Source organism: Notolabrus celidotus, chromosome 16 (genome assembly GCF_009762535.1).
Source record: "Notolabrus celidotus isolate fNotCel1 chromosome 16, fNotCel1.pri, whole genome shotgun sequence".
In the NCBI taxonomy this organism is placed as follows: domain Eukaryota; kingdom Metazoa; phylum Chordata; class Actinopteri; order Labriformes; family Labridae; genus Notolabrus; species Notolabrus celidotus.
In genome coordinates, this window is record NC_048287.1 from 25,896,102 (window position 1) to 25,908,957 (window position 12,856).

Below are 12,856 nucleotides of genomic sequence, written 5' to 3' on the forward strand. Positions count from 1 at the left end.
ATTCTGGGTCCGGCAGCCAAAAACAGGCGGTCCTCCCACTGCGACTGCACCTGCAGGTCAGAGCCCGTCTCCCCCGTCGGTTCCTCTCTCTCTCTGTTACATAACCAACTCCTCCCCTGGATGGCGGAGAGGAGTGCAGTCAAAATACATGAGACTCAAAGCTTTTCCCAGGGGAAATAATCTAATATAAAAAGACATTAAACCTAAAACTGGACTTGCATCCCTTCCCAGGCCTGTGAAGAGAAAATAAAAGGCTGTTCTGCAGTACTGGAGGAACAACTGATAAACTAATTGTTTCCAAAGCTACAAAGACTTCTTTATCTGTGGTTTTAAACTGAAATTTATTGCAGTTTTATTTATAAATGTTATGTAACATCAGTTCTGACCAACTCTAATCCATTCCTGCTAAAACAAAACAGCCGGTAATGGACTGACAAGACATATAAGTTTGATGTAACTGGTAAGTAAGTTAACAGAACAATTGATCTGCAGCTGTTTTTCTTCCAGCAAAACAGGGGAAATTAACTGATATCAGCCCACAATATGTGAATGCTTTGTTTGTCATTCTACCACAGTAAATGAATGGTACAAAAATGTTGGTACACCGTTTAAAATGTTGCAAAAAAAAGCATTTTGATGGATTGAAAATCATTTAAACCCTTTATTTGAAAATAGCGTAAAGACAACACATTTATATGTTTTATGATAAAATGCTCATTTTAAACCTGACACCAGCAACATGTTTCAAACAGTTAGGGACGACAACAGTATGAGGTAAAGATGGGAAGAGGTTTACCTTTCTGTGAGTGCATGAGCAAATAGTTCAACAATTTCAAACAATGTTCTTCAGCGTAAAACTGCAAATAATTTCTGGAATTTCATCATCTATTGACATAATCCCTGAAATCTCTGTATAAAAAGGGACAAGGTCAAAAAACAATACTGGATGGTTGTGATTTCCGGGCCCGAGGGCAGCAATAGATGAAAAACAGGCATGACTCTGTAGTGGAAATCACTGCATGGGTACAAAATCACATCCAAAAACTATTATCTGCAGGTTCAAACTATACCATGCAAAAAGGAAACCATATACAAACATAATCCAGAAATGCCAGACACTTCTTTGGGCCAGAGCCAATTAAAGGCCTCTGGTCAACTGCCTTCACGCCATAAAAACCTGGATGACAACTACACTACTCAAACTTAACAGTAAAAAGATGGAGCTCATGGTTGTGGCCCCCAAGCCACTGCTCAGGAAGGTTGGAGATCTCCTCCTCCATGTGGATGGCTGTTCCATCTCCCCATTTCCTGAAGTCCACAACCTGGGTGTCATTCTTGACTCCATCCTCTCCTTTCGGTCACACACCAAATCAGTCACAAAGTCTGCCTTCTATCACCTCAAGAACATCTCCTGGCTGCATCTATCTCTCTCCGATTCAGTTGCCCATACCCTCATCCACGCTTTCATTACCTCCCGGCTGGATTACTGCAATGGAGTCCTGTTCGGGGTGCCCAGCAATGGACAGAGCATTCAGTGTGGCAGCCCCCACTCTGTGGAACTCTCTCCCTCCCGCGACATCCGCAGCTCCCCAACCCTGGACACTTTTAAGAAAGCAGTCAAAACGCACCTTTTCCTCAAGGCCTTTCCCTGTTAGATAGTGTTATCACCACCTACTCCCCAGACCCCCTACCTTACCCTGTGAAGTGACCTTGGGTTTCTTGAAAGGCGCTATATAAATATCAGTTATTATTATTATTATTATTATTATTAAGATGGACTGAGGTGAGGTGGAAAACTGTCCTGTGGTCTGACAAATCAAAATTTGACACTCTTTTTGGGAATCATGGACGCCTCTGTCCCACTAAGCTCTTCGGTTTGTTCTTTGGCTAAGTGGCTGTGTGAAGAATGTTCAAGCTAACTCATGAAGACTCTTTAAAACATGAACAAAAATCTAACATCACAATAAGTTCTTGTAGGTCCACAATATCAATCAATCAATCAATCTTTATTTATAAAGCGCCAAATCACAAGAACCGTTATCTCATGATACTTTTACAAACAGAGCAGGTCTAGACCGTACTATGTTAAATTATCAAAGACCCAACATCAAGACAGGATAAGATCCTGTCCCAACTTACAGACAGGACTCAGTCTTATAGCATTAAGCACGTTACAGTGGCAAGGAAAAATTGTCCTTTAACAGGCAGAAACCTCGAGCAGAAGCAGACTCATGTTAGACAGCCATCTACCTTGGCTTGTTAAGACATTTAGAAATGAAAGTATATCCACAGTCTTGTAAACAAGGTACCACGAGCCTGGTTTTGGTCATAGCATTGAATACTTGGTAACATTACACCAAGTCTAATAATAACCAAATGGATTTTCCCTGAAACAGACCTGATGACATCGTGAAAGTGAAAGAAAAAACAATCTAGAAGTAGGCTTAAGAACAAACAGTGTGAAAGATTGAACCTTATTACTTCCTGTCATTCACATCACTGTGTAATAACCGTGTTTTTACTCACACACACTCTTTCACACACACATATTATGTAAATGTTCCAGTCATGTTCTTGCTCAGTGACTCGTCATCACTTCAGGCCCGCACCTGCTCCCGTTTCTCTTCTCCAGAGCTTTTCCTACAAACTCAGTCATGACAGAGAAGATCATTAATATTAAACACAAGGCTCAAGGGTGATGTAATGTTCCTCTGATAAACTCTCTAAAGTCCAGCCGCAGTGATGTCATCTAATACCCGGACAGGGGACATGTAGCTGCACATTTTGGATTAAAACTGTCTGTATGGTGACGCAGCACTTGTTTGTTTAATCTGACGCTATGTAACAAACAACTTCAGATAACATCTCTGCATCATTTCTACCTCTGTCTTTTGAGAGTGTTTGTTACATCCATCAAACCGAAGTCTGAAAAACTCCAGTCCAGTCATTCAGCATTGTTATGTAAAAACATGAAAGCCTGCAGCCATGAATCAGCTGAAAGAGAGACAGAAAGTGCTGACTGTAAAATCCTTACTTTGTCTGGTACACTTCGCCCTTTTAAGGAAAAGTTTTCATTAATTTAGAGCTTTAACAAGTAATCAATGCATCTACATCAATTTGCATTAAATAAACATTAAATTTAGACTTATTTTTTAAAGTGAAAAAGCCAAACATTTACCAATCCCAGCTTCTCAAACCGATGAATTTGGCTTTTTTGTTCATATATATCATGGTGAACTGAATATTTCAGGGTTGACGACTGCTGCTCCAGTAAAATAAGCAGATTCATCACATTTCTGTGAACCATTGAAAATAAAAACTGTGATTTTTTACAATTTTCTTGCATTTGATATACAGATAATAGACAATCTGAAAACAAACATCACTTGCAGGCTTTCCTTTGGACGTCAGTTGTTCATGTTATTGTTTTTGATTAATGTCTGACAGAAAACTGGAAAACGCTCTTCATAACAGAATGGGGGACATCTTTGTAAAGCTAAATTCTAGGGTAAAGCTAAATTCTAGGGTCCATAAACAAAGAGCAATTTATCATAAAGTTGTCATTTCAGAAAGCACCAAAACCTTATTTAATTTGTAATATTAGTGATATATAATCTACAGATTTTATATTATCTGTCCTTACTTATTGATTTATCTTATTTATTTACTTATTTAAAGGGACAGTGCATATTAATGAACATTTCAGCATGCCTTCCATGTAAATATGCCAGAAATAGCCATGTGATATGGCTAATTTTAGGATATAATACCAAACATTTTCACAATAAAATGATAGAACTATACATGTCAGAAATACTGCTGATTATTTGTTACAGTCTTCTGTGCCATCAACGTACGAGTGAAGATATACACCAGAGACAATTATTAGACAGAAGGAAGATAAAACAAAAGTAAAAGTAATTGGTCCTAAAATATGTACAGCCCAAAATTAAAACATGAATTCTGTTTTTCTAACCATGTGCTATTTTGTCCCTTTTGGCACACCGTAGTTAAGTAGCCACAGTGTCTTCCTGCTTCCTGCTCCTATTCTCCTAATGATAAATAACACCACTGCACTTTAGAGTGGCACATTTCCCTTCAAAAGACTTAAAAAATAATGTGCACTTTGTGTCAAACGTAATTAAAATGTCATTGAAGTGTTGGTGTTTGTGGTTGTTGTTGATTTGTGTTTGTTTGTTTAATGGATAAAATGAGCAATGAAAATAAAATATCAGAAACACTTTTAAACAGGTGAACATTTACATTAATGGGGATGTGACAAAGGAAATGTGTGTTTGATCAGACAGGTCTATTTGGTAACATTGAAGATGCCTCCAATGATCCTTTGCTCTATCAACTACATTTTCTGTTTTGAGTGAGAGACAACTAGTGACCCACAAGAAGCAGTATACCAACCTAAATGCTGATTTCTCTGTTTTAAATATCACCACAGGCTCCTGGATCAAAACAAACAGAGAAGCTCTCACTTACCTCAGCAGGAGCCGTGTTTAGTGTCAGGCTCATAACATCTATATTTCTACAGCCTGCTTTAAGCACTTAAACTGGCACTGCTGCAGTGGCAGAGCTCAAGACTTTAGTTTATGTGGGTGTACAAAGCAGACTCGCCTCGAGAGTGTTTAGAGAGGGCAGAGTCGGATCAGAGACTGGTTGATGATTATAAATAACATTTTCTTACATTTAAACTAAAGACTGAAGAGCAGACTCACAGAGAGACGAGGCCAAACAGCGTCAGTCACACAGGAGATGTGATTCATCTGTATTACACAGAGTTCACACCCATTTACGCAAATATAAACATTGACAACTCTCACTGCATTCCTGCCACATACCAGACACACACAAACACAAACTGAACAATGGTGTTACTGTCACAGGGTTGCCAATGATTTTGCACAACACTGGAATTTCTATCCTTTGAATTGTGCTTGGTTAATTTGTAGGTACTTACATTTTTACACGAGACCATTTCATAAAGCTATATAAATATGAGAAATTAGTAATTAGAGTCACTGACAACAACCTTTCTTTTGCTCTTTATATTGTCCATCTATAGATTTAAATTTGATCAATATTCAAAGTTTTGGGGACTCAAGCTGCCATAATCCAAATCATATTTATGGACATCATAGCGCTGGTTTATGTATTTTTTTGTCTTTCATTTTGATAAATGACAGAATTTTTGACAAATAACCATCTAACAGCTTTCTGTTAATTGACCAACAGATTAACCATTTCACCAATTCATTCAAAATCTGTATTTTCTACCAGGTGTTCCCTCTTGACAAGGTGGAAAAGCCTGATGTTGATATATCAGGTGATGTCTGATTATGAGCACTACTTTCTCCTTTCAGATTTTCAGTTTCCAGAGGATTACTCTTCTAACTGAAGTTATCCCCTGACTTAAAAGGAACACGAGGATCATAGTTTTGATTGCTGGTGAAATACCTCAACAACCCTTGTATGGGTAGCCACTGAGTTTGATTCAAACATTCACAGTCCCCAGAGGTTGAATCCTCTTTATCTTGGTGATATACTGACTTCTGCTCTTGTGACACCAACTGGTCAAAATGTTCTTATTCAATTGCACATCTCAATATCTACTACATGTACTTTTAGGCACTTAAAAACCATTCATGGTTCCCAGATGGTAGACCATATCTATGATGATTTTCTGTTTTTGCTCTTATGTCACTGTCAGATTTAAGTTTTTGGTTGTGTATGAAATATTTTGACAGCTGTTTGATTGTATTGCTGTAAAAGCTTTTATTAACATTCATGGTCGCCAAAGGATGATTTTTCATAACTTTGATCCCTGACTTTCCAGGTTTGAATTGATCTGATAAAACTAAACCTTAACATCACCTGTACTTGTCTGCTAACTATCAATACAAATTTCTTAGGATGCAGACCAACTACATAAATAATAAATACACATTTTTAAACAGATTTTTCATGGTTCTCAGAGGATACATCTTCATGTTTTTAGTGATCCCTCGTCTTAAGCAGCAACATGAGGGTCAAAGCTTCGGACTATTGGGGATGTATTTCAAAAACTATTTAATGAGTTACCATTACATTTGGCACAGACATTCATATCCCCAGAGGATGAACCCTAATGGTGCGTTCACACCAAACGCAAATAGAATCATTCGCGCGAATGAAGTACATGTAAAGTCAATGCAGAGGCGCGAGTAGACGCGAATAGAGGTCTGGCGGCCTCCACTGTCTTCTGTTTGATGACAACAGACAGCTGTGGCGTGGGAGCCCCCCTCCCTCTCGCGTATATTCGCGTCTTGGCACTCGTTTACACGCGTTTTTTGCGCGCAAATTGAGTGAGTCATTCGCGCGAGTAAACACAAATCATTAGCGCGTCCATATTCGCCCATCTAGCGCGATCGTTCGCGTTTGGTGTGAACGCACCATAACGGTTTTGAATACTTGTTTTTTTGTCTCAAAACCAATGGGTCAAAGGTTTTACTTAGCAAGTTCTGAAATACATGTGCTTCCATTGCCATGTCACATTCAGATTCCCAAACTAGACTATCTACAAACTACAAACCTTCCCTTACCATGAACTGTATGTTTAGTGTCAGATTTAAAGCATGCTATCACAATAAATCAAGATAAACATGGTGATGACATCCGGTAAACATTATTGTTGCATGCTCAGTTCATAGCACACTGTGTTTAGCCTCAAAGAGCTTCTAGCATGGCTTTAGACTCTTAGTGGTATCATTTAGATTGACATATATTCTATAGCAACCATTATTTGCACTTATCTTGAGCTGCCTCTATAAGTAGAGGAAATGAAATAATCCTACAATTTCTGTGAAAGCTTTCATTTACTCACTATAAGTATCACTGCCCTTTACTCACGCCCATTCACATAATTTCCAGTGTCCAACCCCGTCCCTGTAATCCTCCCCAGTTTAGCTCAGCAGTTAGGTAAGACTACGAGAGGTGTTGTGTAACTTTGCACAAAGCATTCGTAATATTCATTCAGACTCATTCACTGCTCACTGGTCTGCACACGTTCATGCGTTATAGATGCATGACTGATCAAACACACACACACACACACACACACACACACATACACAGCTCCTGTTATGCACTTATACAATAAGCTGACACCAAGGAATTGGCAGATAGACATTTTTAGTGGAAAGATTAGAAGTCAGGGTACCAGGAAGCTGTGACATTAACGATCTGACCTTATGTGTGATGTAATGTGTCTTGATAACCTTTTTTTTATTCGTGCAGAGGACTTCTGACAATTACATGCAAGGGAGCGGGGATGAGCGGGCTATTTTTACATGTTATTTTTTCCGTCCTGCTCTGTCCTTGGGGCGGGACTGGCCAGATGCCCTACTAGTCCAAGCAAAAGTGTGGTGTCCTCATTACCGACAGAAAGGAATCTGTCACATTTTTAACAGAGCAGTGGGACAGACGGTCTAAACTTTCCTTCCTCGTGTCCCTCAGTACATTAAGTTTAACTTTGGAGAGTCCAAAGTGGGTCGGTTTCTGTCTCATAAGCTTATACTTACATATTTAGACAGATCTTCCTGGTGACTCCACAGTGGAGAATCCTGCATGTGATATAATGAAAGCTGTATTTAAACATAATTAAGTCTGTGTGCTCTAAAGATGAAAGACTGGAAACAAAGTGTTTAGTGTTGGGAGAGCATTTATCTTGTCTGACACCTTTTGAAGAGTACATTTAAAGAGCATGTGAGTCTGTTGGTGTGTGAGGCAGATTTGACGTGAGGAGAAAACATTAAGTTTCTCATGACTGCTTGTAAACATACTGTCTCTTTCTACCATTCTAAGAAGCTACCAGCACGTGTACTGTGTCACATGCATACCAAATGACAATTATATATGACTGAGAGCTAGAAATGTGGTCCAACTTATCTTCTGCTCATGATCAAAGAGTGTTAATAAAGACTGTCCTGTTTGTTTTAGATTATTTGACCTATTTCTTGTTTCCTTTACGTCGTCTGAGAGTCTCTGGTTCTTTGTATTACTTGGAGATTTCCTGTTGGCCTTTTGTAAACATGAGTGTTTAACTTCCTCCAGAAAGTAGCACAGTTTCAGGTGTATGGGGACTTCATTTCAGGGAAACTGATGTAATTATTATTAGTAACGAGGCTGCAAAGAAGTGCGTAGAACAAAATGATAACTTCCGTCAGCATGCTAATAATTTAGCTAGTATGCACTGAACACAAAGTACAGCCCAGGCTAACAGGCATGGTATTAGCGTCACAGGTTTCTGGTCATTAATGCTGCTGAGAGAAACTTTTGGTTTGTGTCAATTTTGGTGCCCCCTGTGGTCAAAGATATACATCATTGTACATAATGTATTACTTATAAATATTTAAAATGTCGTTTCTATATATTGCTCCTCCGCACAACCCTCCAACAGTGATTATATTCTTCCTCCTCTGCTACGTCTGTGCCTTTCGATGTTATATTTCTATCTCTTTGACCATCAAGATGTTCAACAACCTTGAGTTCTTCCAACGTCTCAAATAAAAATGTTATGTTGGCTACAGTTCAGCTTTGCTCACCGCATGTTTCAATCCATGCCAGAGATAACAAAAATGGAAACTTGTCACGTCATGTGGAGTGAACACTAACGGTAAGAATAGCTTTACCCCAACCAGGAAGAAACGTTCGGATCAAGTGTTTACATAGCTACTGATTGAAATATCATCCAGCATGAACTAACTCTCTGGATTAGAATGAAATTTCTTTCCCAATGGAAAATGATTGGACGAACCTGTTCCAAAATAAGTTGTTGAATGGGTTCTGATTGGGTTGTTATTCCAGTTATATGTGGTATACATTTCATGAAACCTGATTTCTGTCCTTATGCTGACGTCCATGTATCACTGTGTCTTTGGTAAACTGTTGGGATCTCTGTCAGGTCTGATTCTCCTTAATTCAAGCGGAGATTTGTCTGTTTAACTCATCAATTCCCATTACTGAAGGCAGTCATATTGCAGGATGTTTTGTCACTCAATCTAGCTGAGGGGGGTGTCCTGGTGGGAGAGTGATGTCAGTGCAGTAACCTCTATACTTCTTTCTTTAGAGTCATGCAGCTAGCTTGATTGTGTATATTTTGGGGGGGAAATCACCCAAAATAAGCCTTACTGATCTTCTAACCTGTAAATGTTTCTATAATCCTGATTGTATAGAGTAGCTTTTACCTTACATTAAAATCAGAGCTGGGTTACAGACAACACCAATTCTAAAAAAGCTGGAAAACTGAGTAATCTGTATAAAAACAAAAACAAAATTTTAAAAAGGGGACAGTTTGAAGGTCTGAAAATCACTTAAAACATGTATTTAATTCAAAAAAGTGCAAAGACAACAAATCAAATGTTAAAACTGAAGAAATGTGTTGTGTAATGAAAAATATATGCTCATTTAAAATTTGATAGTAGCAACTTGTTTCAAGAACCTGATGACAGGGACAACAAAACACTGAAAACGTTGTGTCATGTAATTAAAAACATGCGGGAGCAAAAAGCTCAACAATTTCAGAATAATGTTCCTCAGTGTAAAACTGCTGCTGAAATTATTGATGTTTTCTTTCTTTGTTTTACTCGGTTTCAACTTTTTTGAATAGGGATGTACATTCAAAACTCAACATGAAAATGTCAGAATATGGACAAAGATCTACTTTTACTAATGTTTAAATCTTACAATTTATCCAGTTGTACTGAGAGTTAAGTGTGAGTACCTGTATTTACACTGAACCTAAATGCATGCCATTGTATGAAGGCATTTTAACAGCAGTTATTTTGATTTGTCATGGCAGGAAAAAGCACATGGGTTACTAATAACATCAACAGTGACTCTTTTCTATTTCAGTATCCCAGTCAGTCATGACTGTGTGACGGGGAGTCAGCATACACATTAGTAAGACCGTGAGAGCAGCTTAACAGAATTAAACTGTTATTATTTTTAGAAATGACTTATTTAAATCTGTGCTTTGCCTTCTGTAATGTGTGTAAACGTGATATGAACAAACTCTACTTGCAGACGTTTGGACGTATAAATAGAACAGATGAACTATGATGTAAAGATTTAGCATTATGTCTTCTTTTTTTGTCGATGCCAAGTGCAACTCAACTTTTCACACTTAGAATCACACGGTTCTTAAGGTGACCAAAGTAGCGTGGCCTGTTTCTATTTGTGTGGCAGCAGGTGATAAGCTCTTCTATGTCTGGACAGGCTTCCTTTAAATCCACCCGTTACCTGCTGAGTGACCCTCTTATCAGAAACCTACGGTTCTCCTGATCTGGTACAAACTCAGTTTTCTACGGTTATCATACACCTCTACAGAAAGACAGTGTGCACTGATTTTCATGGGAACCAAACTCTGCAACAAATAGAGAATAAGACCAGAGACAACACACACACACACACAGTCAAACACACACTTATAGCAGATCAGACCTGCTGTTAATCAGGTTAAAGATAGCAGCAGGTGAGCCGCTGCTGTTCTCAGACTGACCTACTGTGCAGACTGAGTGATCTCAATCCCTCGCCTCCTCTTGGCTCCTCTTGTCCCCTGCTCACAGATTATTTGTCCTTCATGTTCACAGGGTTGACTTAGCGCTCCTAAATAGGCTGACTAATGCTGCAGGAGGAAAGTGGTGGGCAAACATAGGTGTAGACCTTTGGGAGAGAGCAGAATGGATTGAGTGCTTAAGAGACTTAAATGCCATTAAGAGCGAACCGATGTTATCTAAACGGACCATGTTTTATTCTTTTCTGTTTTCCCTCCATAATCGGGTATTAGTTGGACATTTTATTACATCCCCTATCAGAGCTGCATGAAAGTGTGTGACTCGCGTGTTTATTGATTTGAGTGACTGACACATCATTCTGTCTGAAACATGTGAGGTGTTAGGAAATATTCCCAACACTGTGTTCTCAAAGGAACAAATCACAACCACATGTTTTTAGTAGTTACCCAAAGATATCTAGCTTGCATCAACATTTATAAGCAAACCAATTTAATATTGTACGTCATAGTTCAATATTAAAGTAAATGCACTCCCCTGCTGAGAGTTAGATAAAGATGAATGCCTTTCTTAGTCAATATGAAGCTACAGCTAGGAGCTTGGTATTAAGAAACAAGAGCGAGGAGTTCTCAAGGCTTGGACTTTAGTGCTCAAAAATCCCTTTAGCAGTCCCTCTAGAGCGGTATAGATTGCAAACTTTGGGCATACGCCTGGGTGTAACCTTACATCCAACTCTGAGCTGAAAGTGCTTTTACACTACATGTCACATTCACCCATTCACAACACATTCATACATTGATGGCAGAGGATGCTGTATGAAGTGGCCGTCATACTATTCATGAACACAGACGCGCAGTCAGAAACAGTTTGAGGTTAAATGTCTTGCCCAAGGACACTTGGATATACAGAGTACCACACATTTTACTCCCTTATGTTAAATTATCTTTTCTTTTAACTTAACTCTAAAGCATGCCCAGCACTTGCACTTACACTTCTAACCAGGGCCCAACAGATAGTTGGCTAAATGCTGATTATCAGCCCGGCCCATTATCGGGGGCCGATATTCTGCATTGGCCAAATATCTTTTGTCCTCTAGGTCCATTTTCACTCTCCACCTTTTCTCACTTAATGTCCTGCTAACAACTACTGCCAAGTGAAAAATCTAAGCACCCTTATTGCTGTTGTACATATTCATCTGAACCTCTAATAATCAGTATCGATATTGGCCCTGAAAAGCTGATATCAGTCGACCTCTACTTTTAACATATTTATCTTACATTTCAAGCTATGGCAGCCAACATTCATTCCCATAGTCCACCATGTTAGCAGGGTAAAGGTTAAGGTAATTCGAGCAGCAAGGGAAATAAGATTTAAATGTTTGTGTCTGACAGGAAAAGTCCCATAAACAAACAAGACAGCAAACAATTGTTCCTGTCAAATCTGTGTCAGCTCCTCCACAATGAAGCCAAAGTTTCTCGATGATAAACAATCACCTCTGAGTCAACATATCACCCATTTCTCATGCTAACTCATTTCCTCCACACACTCCTCTGCTCTCACTCATCCCTAATTTAAATTACATGCAAATCTGTCCAGTCAAAGTGGTTTGTCACAAATTATTCTGGCTCCACAGCCTCATCATGAAACCCTCAGGCTGCATTTCCATTTCGAAAAAACATCCCTGCCCTCTTTGCTCAAGTTACATGATATCAACCTTTATTTATTTTCACTTTCCCTGTGAACTATGTCGTGCAGTGTTTCTTCAAGGTGATGAGCAGGCTGAAAAAATATGTTTGTTGGCGAGGTTGCTTCGTTTCGACACGGGGCCGCAGATATAAAATGACTCAGTGGAAGTTTAAAAGAGGAAGCCCAGTTCTCTATTTTACAGTGTACTGGAATGAGTTAATCCATAAACTCCCCTTGACCCCTGGAGGTTTGGAAATCTAAATAATGCTTGTTAGCTGCCGGTGGGAGCAGTTTGTGTTTACTGTGAAGTCTGAGTTCAGCAGCAGGGCAGGAACCTGCGTCAGAAGCTTTTGATTTCAGTATCAATATAGGCAGAATGACTGGGCTGTAAAGTGTTTTATATCACAAATATTGTGTCACCTCTTCAGCGATTACACAAAACTCTTATTAATGCTTTCTTTTCCCACAGAACATCACCGTTATCCTTCAGAATAAGGACACAAAGGGAAACGTTATCAGGGGGATTCTCACTGCGTACAATTCACAGGTCATGTAGAGGGTCATGTGTTGTAGCTCTGAACAGGTTGTCAGGGAAGAATTTAACTATCTCT